The sequence below is a fragment of the Coenobita brevimanus genome, chromosome 12 (genome assembly GCF_032717465.1).
Source record: "Coenobita brevimanus isolate Jiangsu-jjx chromosome 12, ASM3271746v2, whole genome shotgun sequence".
In the NCBI taxonomy this organism is placed as follows: domain Eukaryota; kingdom Metazoa; phylum Arthropoda; class Malacostraca; order Decapoda; family Coenobitidae; genus Coenobita; species Coenobita brevimanus.
The window spans coordinates 5647656-5660462 of NC_136965.1; the positions used below are offsets into that span (position 1 = coordinate 5647656).

Here is a 12807-nt window from a genome sequence, read left to right on the forward strand (position 1 = left end):
CTCCCCCCCCCCCTGCATGCCTTTGTCTCAGCAATTCACCTGTTATCAGTGACCTGGCCAGTATAGCCATGTCATGCCACGGTACGAAATTCAGGGCCAGAGTGATTCCCCAATAAATGACAATGTGGAGGACAAACTTTACATAGCATTAGAGGAAGAAACAGTTAGAAATGATGATCAGGTAATGTGGCAAAAAAAGGTCAGGTATTAGTGAGTGAAACAATACTTATAATGCCTATATTACAGCTTGAAAACCAATATACTCTCGTACTACATATAAATTCGTACCAAGTAAATAAATAAATACCGTTTATGAGTGGTGTGAAATAGTTATCCTCCCATAGAACTCATTTTCTTTGGTGCCAGCCTGATAGAAAACCCAGAAAGGTAAGGAGGTACTCCTACCTGTATCGAGTACTTTAAACCTCAGGTGAGCGATTTCTCTATGAATTTTCGATGTTTCTCACCAAAAGCGAAGGTTTGAGCCAAAAAAAAATTTTTCCTAAAATGGTCGGGATTGGGGGGAGTCAGTGGTGGAAAAGTGGTCGGGATGGGGCGGGTTAAACTTGCACCTGCCTATATTGTTGTTCTATGATTAGGCTAACACTAGTGAAATAAATGATTTTTTTTTTTTATGCCTTAAGTGTATTAAGGGGTAAAATCTGCTAGGCATCCTCCCCCTCCACACTTTTTTTTTTTTTAATAGCGCTGGGTCTGGTCCTGAATGTGGCTAAAGCTGATTTCATTAAATTGAAAGGCAGGTTAATTCAGCATGTGGTGATATTTTGTCTTTAATTATGTAAACTGTAACTGGTGTATACTGTATGTGGATTTTGTTCATGTCATCCCAGCTTCATCCTGCATGTGAACGTGGTAGACTGGATTTGGTATATTTACATATTTTTGTAAGCCATATTTCCTTTGCCACTGCCAGATGGTTTAGCTCTTGTTATCCCCAAATGATATTGTTCTTGCCACCAGCCAGATAATTTTGTTAATCAAGGTTTGGAAGGAAAGGACCAGTGTGTAGTATGGGTCTACTCTGAGGGGTGACTGGAGTTTATTTGTATTATTATTATTATTATTATTATTATTATTATTATTTAGCAGCCTCTCCTGGTTCATGTCATTCATTTGTATAGTTTATAAAGGCTCCACCTTACCTGTATCATAAAAATTATACAAATAATATGCAAGAGAACACTACAATGTAATACACAAATTAAGTTGCCCAGCAAGAGGTTATAAGGGGCCTTGTAAGTCTGAAAATAATGTGGTCCAAGGTTTTCTTCGTGAACATTTTTATCTGTTTTATATATGGTGTGAGTCTGGGGGAAGGGCAACTTGATGACAGAGAAAAGGGCAACACCGAGCCCATTTGTTCATGCTGTACCCCGTTCACCCCACAGGATTAAGACCCAAGTTGTAGACAGGTTATTTAGTAGTAGCAGCATTATTAATATCTGTACATTATGTTCAGTACATAGATAGGCCGATAAATAGAAGCCTATTAAAGTTCTTTTTCTCCCTGTGAAGTAAATATGTTACTTTTCACCAGGCTATAGTAGTGACCTCAGGCTCATCTACAACAGGAACTCAGTGAACTGCAGGCATAAAGTTGCCCATCTGTTGCAGTCTATCATCTTCCTTTCTTGGAATAAGGAGGTACTTGAGGGACCAGAGAAATGACATAAAGTTGATCAGTTTATCTTAGGTCTCATGTACTAGTAGTTAGAGTAGTTGCAACCCCAGGCTCATCAGAACATTAACCCAGTGGACTAGGCTACATACAGAGGTAGCTTTCTGTAGTCCACAATTCTCCTGTTGGGGGATAGGGATGTGATTGGGAAATGTTAATATAATCATGCAGCCCCCTCCCCTATCCAGTTAGTGCCACTCCAGCACAAATGCTATAGGTGTTAATTAAGATCTGTATTGAAATCCTCCACAGACAAAGGGTTAAATTATCAGCAGACCTGAGAATATCTCCTAAAAGTTTGCCATATTTTCAGGGGCCTCCTGTGCAACTCACGGTGCTGTTCCTGCTACTGCTGTTGCTCCTGTTCCTGCCACTGCTGTATTGTTGCTGCTGCTAGGATTGGTGGTGGTGCTGCCATGTGGGGGTTGGTGCTAGTGCTGCTGCCATGCTGGTATTGGTGCTGCTGCCGTGCTGGGGTTATTGGTGCTGCTTCCGTGGTGGGGTTATTGGTGCTGCTGCCGTGCTGGGGTTATTGGTGCTGGTTCACTGTTTTCCCTCATACCTCTGCCGTGAAGAGGTTCCCAAGGCCAAACTTAGCTCCTGCTACTACTACTACTACAGCTACTAGCACCCTTCTGAAATGTGAGTTAGAGATTTTTTGGTTCGTCCACACTGACTTGGCGGAGAGTTTTGTCCTTTGGCAGCCTAATCCCCAGAGCTCAGAAGCAGAATAAGACATGGATAACAATAGTGTGACTTTGCATCCTTTCCAAATCAGTTTTAAGCCAAGTTGAGGTGGACATAGTATTTTAACAGTTGCCCCTCTACTTACAAAGTTTTTATTGAGAATTCCTCACTCCATGCTTGGGTGGGAAGAGGAAATAGGACTGATGAGGATAATGCTAATGCCTTATGATAATGATAATTTTGATCAGCAGCAGTGCTAGGCTCCATAACTAGATCATTCCACCACTAAGATACACAAGGCCAGTAAACTTAATACGGTGCTCATTTTACTTGCTAATCAACAATGATGATGATGACAATAATGCTTATGATAGGATAGGATGATGCAGTGCCAGGAATCAATCTCCGGCACTGTCAGGCTAGCATCTTCTTCGGAAAAGTACTAACCACAAGGCCAAATGAAATCTTATACTGGTCAGTCTTTACTCTTGTCAACAACAGTAATTTGTACTTCAAATGTTCGTAAGTAGGAGAGCAACTGTCTTTATTCCATCTAACACCAGATGGTTTTGTTCAACTGCGAGTGATTCTTCGGAGTCTAAGGATAATAATGATCTTTTTTTAACTTATTTATTCATTTATATTAATCTACTGTATGCTTAGTTGTCATAGTTCTTTGCACCCTGGCCCAGGATTTGTCCATTCACTTGCGTTTTTTCATATAGCTCAGTGGTAGAATAACACAGTACCATAGGTCTACATCCATCTCATTGTATATCTTCATGACTAGTATTCTTCAGTTTGATAAACTACTGTATTGCAGAGATGACAGTTTTATGCCATGGTAGAGTAACAAGAGTATAGTAAGCAAAGTCTCCAGGCATACCAGTAGCATATACTTTTTGAAACCATTCCTTTGCACTTCTTCATGATTAGCATCCCTACTATTATAAGCTTCTCATATTGCATCAGTTCAGCATTATTTCATGTTAATAGACAGATAGACAAGTGTACTGACAGAGAAAAATTACACAGATACATATAGATAGTAGATGGATATATTGCTAGAAATTTTAGATAGATAGACATAAATTCCCCCATGTTATTTTTTATGCCCTTGACTGCTAGTACAGTATTTCTCTCAGTTGGACAAAGTCTGGTGTTAGTTCAATGAATGGGGCTAATCTTCTTTGTGGCTTTAGTGATTTCCTAACATTATTTCATTGGAAGCCTCCTATGCCACCTTGAAGATATCCCAGTGAATTATGTATATGATTATTGACACATTATTTTTATTAGTAGTAGTAGTACTATTATTATTATTACCTGTATTGTTGTTACTATTATTATTATTATTATTATTATTATTGTCTTTATTTAACTTGATGAACCGATTTTTATAGCCTGTGGTTTGCCTAGTTGTTTCATTTCAAACACTTCAGATTATCATACTGGATTAGCATACTGTTCAGGTATATAGTGCAACCTTCCAAATATGGTGATCAGTTAAAAAAAAAAAAATCTGCTTCCCAATATACTTTTTCACCTAAATTTCCGCCCCAGCATTATCTGTGTTTGGGACTATTTCCTGAACTTTTTGAGGTTGCTGCTGTTTTCCATTTCAGTGTCCCACACCAATTGACCTGCGATGTTGGCATTGCTCTTTGTATACAAACCTTGGCCCTGTTTATTCCCTCTTGTCTATAATTAACATCGTTCCACAAAAACGTGTTCGGCAGGAAAATCAATTAGGCCTATGCTGTTCTTAACATTAAATAGAAATTGGACATACTTTAAAAATTGTGCTGAAATTTTGAGTAAGATTAGTAACTAGTGTGTTGTAGGAATGACTACCAGTTATGACATAATGCAGCATAATATATAAGTTATTAAAGTTTCATGCAAGAAGTTAGAGTGCTAAGGAGCTACACATGTAAAAAATATGCATCAAATCGGACCAAAGAGATTAAAGTTTATGCTGGCAGTAAATGAAAGAAAATTCCACATCTAAAAATTAAAGTAAAATAATTTATTGTTGAAATATTTGCCATTGTACTATTTGACTTGCCCTTCCAAAAAATCATGTAGCTTGGCCCCAGGACCCTTTGCTACTAGTGGGGTTTTCAGGGAATGGGGAGTGAGTGGAGGGATGGGTATTTTCACAGCACACACAACCCACCATTGTGTGCCATGTGATATACAATATGTCGGTTCCAACATCGGTATGTGCGAGGCTTTGGAGTTCTAATTTTTGATAAAGAGAAGGGGTCCTCATTGCATATGTTGGAAGGATAAGTGGCACACAGGTGGATGATTATATAAGCAAACATGCACGCAGCCCTTGCTTGCAATAAACATGTTGTGCCCGTACAGTAAGGGAGCAGCATGCTTCATGAGGGGGTTGCTATCACGGTTCTTTTGTTCCTTTATTTTTTACAACCCACGCAATGCTTCAGTGATTGGGCATCCGCCCTTAAGTGGATATTGCAAGCCTGACGCTGCACACTTTGTTCACATCTACGAGATGCTGGACCACACATTCACAGCCATCCGTTCATTCATCAGTTTTTTGTTTCCCCTTTTTGCAAGAGACCTGGGACTAGCTACTGATTGATGTAATACCTTTTGGGGCCACATCCAGCTGGAGTGCTTTAACTCCTTACACCAGTGCCATATATCTGTCTAGTTGTATGTTACCACCAAGTGTGGAATATTATATCCTGGGTAGCAAGAAGCCACTTGGCTTGTCACCCAGTGTAGTTGCGAGATTTCCACTTTGATTAGTAGTCATAGCAAACAACCAACTTCATTACATCCTGCTGTCAGCTCAGAAAGAAGACATCTTTGCCAGATTCGAGTAAAGCAATTAAGGTCAGAGACACAGGCCAGCCATATGCTGCTACAGGCTATAAAATGGGTTGCAGGTCTCCTGTCCCGAGCATGAGCAAAAGTATGTGGAAACTTCTCTGCCGGCTGTAGCAATGGAAGGTGTTGTTTGAAGTATCTTATGTGATGTGGACTGCAAACCAAAGTTACTGTTCTTTCATAGTCCACCATCCTGCTTTAGGAGGATTGTAAAGGAACTGAAGGCTGTTAGTATAACCTGATAGCTTTTATTTTCTGATCATTACCAAATGAAGGCGTCTGTTCCAAGCATCAGTAAAAAGAGTTATATAAGGAAGAGTGTCAAATATGAAATACAAGTTAGTGCTGGCAGAGAATTGTTGGCCTACTTTTGCACATGCCTGTCCATCACAAACAGTCCTGGTTATATGCCACAGATGCTCAAAATACAGGGTGGTCCAGATATAACATGTCTGATTCCATGTGTTTTGTCCTTGCATTTTGAATCATACCTTACCCCATCCTTAGGTGGGAAGAAGAGGTTACGATGATGATGATGATGATGATGATTGCAGTGATGAGTATATTAATAATGGCTGATGATGATTGTTATGGTAATTATATTGATGATGATTGATGTGGTGAAGGCTCAGTCAGCATTACCATCACTACCCTGCATTATTTTCTGTTTCCCATAATCCTTTCTTACTTTATAGTGATTACTTTTTTGCATCCATTGTTTGCACTATTTTCTATCAAGTAATCAAATATCTCCTTTTGCATTTGCTTCCAGTAATTGCATAAAGTTCACTCATTTTAGTAAGCAGAGATTATTGTCTGCTATCTTTTATCTGCCTATTGCCAGACACCTGAATCCCATAAGGGGTGGCCACAAACAAATTGCCTCCATGTTGCATTGTCTTCTGCAGTTTGACTGTCCTCTCTCCAACTCACACACCCCTCTTATGTATCTCTTTCCTCCATTCTTCCATGTCAACCTTAGTCTCCCCTCTCCTCTTCCTCCTTTCCCCTGCCACCTCACTCACATCCATCCATCTAGTCAGTCTCTCATTCTCTATCCTCTCTAAATGGCCAAACCCTCTCAAAATATTTCTCCTAATAGCACCACAATGCTTCTTTACTTCCTCATTTGTCTGCCTGTCTGTCCATAAGACTCCACATGCTCCTCACTTCATTTCCACTGCTCTCACTCATGACTTGAGTCCTTCCAACAGGATCTAAGCTTCACTTCCATGCTCACTTCCACCCCACTCCCATAAATATCTCTCCACTTCATCCTTCTGTCTCATCATTGGTCTCCCCCTCCACCTCACTCACACACTCTTCAAGTCATTCTTTCATTCTCTGTCCTCTTTACATTGCCAAACCCTCTCAAAGTATTTCTCCTTGCAGCACCACGCTGTTTCTTTACTTCCTTATTTGTGTGTCTGTCTGTCCATAAAACACACGCCTTGCTTCATTTCCATTGCTCTCACTCGATTTGTGTCCTTCCAACAGAATCCAAGCTACATTTCCATACTCACTTCCCTATTCCTTATCACAGCTTTCAGTGATCCAGCAATCTTTCTACCCTGCTGTACCTTTTTAAGCACTTCCTTCCATCCTTACTCATCACCCTACTTATAGTACTTGGATACACAGTCATTCTCCATTTCCTCATCTTCCAGTCTCACTGTGTATGCTGTGTCTTCATTTCCCTCAAAGACCATAACTTTAGCTACTCATATCTGCATTCACTTTTAGTTTCCATTTCCTACATACACCCCCAGACTCATTCACCAAGCCTTGCAATTCACGGTCATCCTCACTAAACAATACAGTATTATCAGTAAGCAATTGTTCAGGAAATTCCCACACCTTACCGTCTCTCATTAGACATTCTAATATATTCCCTTCCCTACCTAGTATCTCTTATAGCTCCTTCCATATACAAATTGAGCAACTACAGAGACATGACACAAACATGACACAAGATATGACACAGAAGCATAACACACACACAGACATGCCACATGGAGACATGAGATTTTTGTACTTATCCAGATTAATTTCCCATACTTCACTGGCAGAATAAAATAGCAGTGTGGCTCTACCTCTTTTCCATAGCACTTCTTTATGGCTAGCACCATATTAAAGTGTTGTTTCAACTAGCATTTACAAAGGAAAGATGGTAATTTAATCCCCAGTTAGACAGAGCATAGAACATCTATTTCTGAGAGCCGTCAAAATACCTGCATCCCCCACATCAGCAGACTGAGCCAACAACACACAAGATATATGGGCAGCCCTGTATTGCATTTCAGTAAATTGTGGGCTGCTGTTGCCGTGATCCTGTATTCCCCAGTAGTAGTGCTGTAACTGAACCACTTCTCTGAACCAATATAACGTCAATTTCAGCTTTTTTGGCAATACAGTACAGTACTTGCTCCCTGACTAAGTAAAACAGTGTCTGTTGTTTGTGTTGCTTATCTGTGTATGCCCATCACCTGGCTTCATGAATAAGATGTGGCTAAATGAGCTGAAAAATTTTGCTACGGATATATGCATGTCATTTTCCAAAGTAGATTGCTGGTAGTCAGATGCACATACGTCTGAAAAAGATCATTAGAGGATAATCTGTGTTGGAAGGGTATTTTGGAGCTTAACTCGTCTTAAAGCTCATATTGCATCTTTTCCATCCATCCATCGCCAGACGCCATGTACCCAAACGGGGTGGCCAAGGGCTTAGAGTTAATTGTTTTACAGGGAGGGGCACTAATCCTCCACCAACCCCACTTGACACGTAGGGATGCCAACAGCATCTGGTGTTCCCAGGCGGTCACCCATCCAAGTACTAACCAGACCCAACGTTGCTTAACTTCGCTGATCGGACAGGAAGCGGTGTACTCAACGTGGTATTTAGTTTCGCTAGTATTGACTGTGTAGTTAAAATGAGCCTGGGACCACCGCAACAGCAGGTATTATCAGCCCAAAAGATCAAAAATAAATGTGGCAGATAAAAGGACTCTCATAAAAGCCATAATGTTTTTTACCGAACAGTTAAGATAAGTGTTTTGCATATATTATTGTACCTGATAGTGGTTGTGTTACATTTTTATGCTTATTTTCTTGTAATGATGTGTTATTTTTGCATTTTTGTTATTGCCATGTCCTAGCGATGTACTGCACAGTCTGCCACAGGAAAAGATGTGCTGGAAAAATATGCATGTGTAGTTCTTGTCTGGAAGATTTTAATTGGCAACAGGTCAGCCATCAAATTGTCTTCCTCAGTCCCCATGTCCTTCTGCCTATGATCTCCACTCTTTTAAATGCAATTTGTGCAGGAATCTCAGAATTAACGGATCTTGAATTTGGCCATCTTTTTTATTATTTTTTCTTGCAACCTTCAGTCTCTTATATGCACTGAAAAAAATAAAATACTGCCCTGATTATCCTTTAGAAATAAAACCTAATGAACATCCTTAGTTAACGTCCATTTATGTCAAATATTAATGGGCATCTTAAGTTGTGTCCCTTCATGTATATCCAAGTATAACAAATGCAGCCATTCTGATTACATTCCCTTCATTAAACATCCACAGTTGATTCCATTCATTTATGTCAGAGATTAATGAGTTGAGGTTTTTCCCTTCATATCTATACCAACGTTTGTCAATAACATTGTTGACGTTTTTTGTAAATATATATGTATATTTTTTTTCCCTGTGGCCGACTGTACATTTATTTACATAGTGATGTGAGTATGTTTTGTGGTGCCTTTCTATTTCTGTTGATTTATTCTGTTGTCAGTTTGCTTTCACCTGACAGAGCTTCATAACCTCTTAGCTTGGATGATGGCCAAGTGCAGTGTGATTGGAGAGGTAATTTGACTAGTAACCAAGGAGTCTCATCCTTACCTCATCACTAAGGCTTACTGAACATTGTGCACCCATGAGTTTGTACTGAAATGATAAAAGTTGTCTAGTTCTGTCAAATGAAAACAAACTGACTATAGTTCTGTTTTTACATATTTTATTTCTTGTGACATGTAATACCATGCATCCATTAATTATTTGTATTGGTGTGGAATAGTATGTCATTGTAATGTCATTTTCAGCTGTTTAAAATTTATAACTAAGGTGTTCCAATAGGCATTTGCCATATTTTCTCAAGCATGTGCCAGAACCCATTAACCCATGGTATTTTAGAAATCTGCACTATTATGTGTTGATCAGATTATTTTGTGCAGTATGCATTATTAGGTTGCAAGCTGTCTAACATCACAGCCAAATGTACATTTTAAAGTGTTAATATTATGTTTATGAAGAGTAGCATCGCCAAGGCTGTTCAGTGCATATGCTGTTGATATTTTTCACACTTGGATGCTTTGTCTTTGTTTATAGATCTTTTTGGATGATGGTCTATCTATCTGTCTATTGCCAGACACCATAATCTTGTAAGGGGTGGCTATTTGACTTTGAGGTATTTGTTTTACGGGGAGGGGCACTAACCCTCCACCAACCCACTTGCTGACACTTAGGGAGCACGTATGGTTTGGTTATATGGTTACCACCCAGCGTTGTAAATGGTTCCTTGGCTTACAGGAAACCATTTGGCTTGTCACTCAATGTAAAACCACCTGTAAAGGAAAGAAAAGCAATAAGAAGTGGCAGGAAAGATGGGAGAAATAGGAAGAGAGGAGGGCAAGCACAGAAAAAGAAAGAATGATAAAGGCTAAGGAGGAAGTAGGCGGCACTACATCAAGTGAGTGGATGATGGTCGCCTGATTATTATGCTTATAAGGTGTATTTAGGATGCTAATGGCTATTTTTAGGCAGTGCTGTTGATATTTCTTCTACTCTGTTGTTTTTTCATTGTTTGTGGACCTCTTTAGGTGTTTGTGATGGTGTTGGTTTATGTCAGGGTAGGTTGTGATTGTGTGTGTGTGTGAAGATTCTGGGATTTGAATGGTAAGTGAAAGAGTGTCTGTGCCATTCCAGCAGGCTTGCTGTTGGCTATTTTTTCTCTCTGTTGGTCTGCTTTATGGACCCTATACATTTCATTCTTATGTATAAAAAATGAATAGGGTGGTGATGACTATTTGAAAAAGAAAATGAACTGATTACAATAATTCTTGAAAAATACTGTAATTGGTTACGATGATGATGATGATGATAATTATGATGATGATAATGATTAGTCCACTTCACTGGGCATAATACAAATTTTTCTCCCACTTTAATGCTTGCCCATTTTTTTTCCTGGCTTCTACAACAAGTGGCTTTAGCTGGAAATAAAACTGATAGAGAGAGAGGGAGAAAAATTGGGAGAGAGACTCTGGTGCCCTAGTGCTAAAAATGAGAGAGAGAGAGAGAGAGAGAGAGAATGTGGTGCCCTAGTGCTGAAAATCATGACAGGCCTCTGACCCTTCCATCACCCATTCTGTCAGTCTCTTCCCCCCACCTTTCCTTAAAGCATAAAAATTAATTCATATACCGGCACTTTATTCCTTTGCCAATAGATGATAAACCTATTAGATTATTTATGCAGTTTTTAAGAATATTTGCTGCATATTACTAAATCTTGGTTTGTGGGTCCCCTTTGATATCAAGCCTGTGTTTTGGCACCATTAACATCCCCCTCTCCCTGGCCCTGGATAAAATAGATGCAAATTGGTTGATGGTGGTGGTTGCAGCTGAGCCCCAGAAATATATGTTGAAGGATTGTGTGTTGTGGTAGTGTGGTGAGTGTGCTGTGGTGTGGGAGGAGGCATTACATTGTGGTACATGTGGTGAGTGTGGTGTGGTGTGGGAGGAGGCTTACACTGTAGCACATGTGGTGACTGTATTGTGGTAGTGTGGAGCATTAGTGTGGTACATGTTGTGTGTGTGTTGTGGTGTGGAGGAGGCATTACATTGTGGTACATGTGGTGGGTATATTGTGATAGTGTGGTGCAGTAGTGTGGTACATGTGTGTGTTTTGCGTCTTGGGAAGAGGCATATACACTGTGGTACTTGTGGTGAGTGTATTGTGGTAGATTGGTGTGATGGTGTGGTACATGTGGTGAGTGTGTTGTAGTTTGGGAGGAGGCATTACACTGTGGTTCATGTGGTGAATGTATTGTGGTAGATTGGTGTGATAGTGTGTTACATGTGGTGAGTGTGTTGTAGTTTGGGAGTTGGCATTACACTGGTACATGTGGTGTGTGTGGTGTGGTGTGGGAGGAGGCATTACAGTGTGGTACATATGGTGAGTGTATTGTGGTAGTGTGGTGTGATAGTGTGATACATGGGGTGAGTGTGTTGTGGTGTGAGAGGAGGCATTACACTTGGTACATGTGGTGAGTGTGTTGTGGTGTGAGAGGAGGCATTACACATGGTACATGTGGTGAGTGTGTTGTGGTGTGAGAGGAGGCATTACACTGTGGTACATGTGGTGAGTGTGTTGTGGTGTGAGAGGAGGCATTACACTGTGGTCATAATGGATAGTCTGTGAGGTGTATTTAGTGTTGGCGCTGAAGCAGAGAAAGGTGATGGTTGTGTTGTGGTTATACTCATTTAACTCTAACTTGGTACAGATTTTCAGATCTTTGTGGCCTTTTTCACGTTGCACAGTGGCAGAAAAAGAAAATATTACAGACCTATATTCTTCCATAGCCTTTTTTCTTGACAAGCATCATATTTTACTGCTTATGTACTATATTCTTACAAGTCAGCTTTCATATGAGAGCATAAGCCATTTTTAGACCAAGTTAGAGAGAAAGAGAGAGAGCAAGGTATACTCATGTTTCTCTGGGTAGGGTTGTTTCTGAAGCTTGGGTGACTGATGATGGTTTTTGAAGGCTGCTGTTTGGCTGGAGATTTTTGGATAGCTGTAGTGGTCTTGTGTGGCTAGGTAGTAGCTATGTACAGTCTGAAATAATAAAAAAAAAAGTATGTATAAAAAAAAAAAAAAAAAGTGGATGATGACCACAGTCATTGGTGGAATGCAGATAAGTGCGGATGGTCGGAGCCAATGACCTGTACTGGGAAATTCCATATACTTTTCACAGCACAGTTCCTTTGGAATGGGGGTCGTTTATGGGGGGAGAAAAAAATACATATCCTTGTGAAATTTAGTGTTAGGTAGAGGATGAGAACAGATGTTTTAGAAGTACTGTGTAGTGTAGGATTTGAATACATTCTTTCCATAGCATTTCATCTTAACAAGCATCATATTTCAGTGCGTATATACTGTTTTCCTACAACTCAGCGTTTGTGAGTGAGCAAAAGGCTTTTTTTTTTTTTTTCCAGACCAAGTTAAAGTTAAAAAAAGGAGAGCATAGGTGCACTCTTGTTTCTGTGGGTAGGGTTGTCTCTGAAGGATGGGTGTTTGAAGGCTCCTGTTGGGCTGGAGATTTTTGTATGGCTGTAGTGGCCATTTATGTGAAGGCAGTGGCTATGTACAGTCTGAAATAATAGAAATAAAGTATATATTAAAAGAGAAGTCGATAATGACCACAGTAATTGCCAGAATGCAGATGGTTGGAGCTGATGACTTTTACTGTGAAATTCTGTATGCATTTCACAGCAGTTCCT

The 12807-nt window shown here is 39.9% G+C and overlaps 1 pseudogene; it reads right to left on the reverse strand.

Annotated features, from left to right (window-relative positions):
* Positions 1–8040: 8040 nt before the first annotated feature.
* Positions 8041–8159, reverse strand: LOC145414102 (5S ribosomal RNA; annotated as a pseudogene).
* Between the last annotated feature and the right edge of the window lie 4648 nt (positions 8160–12807).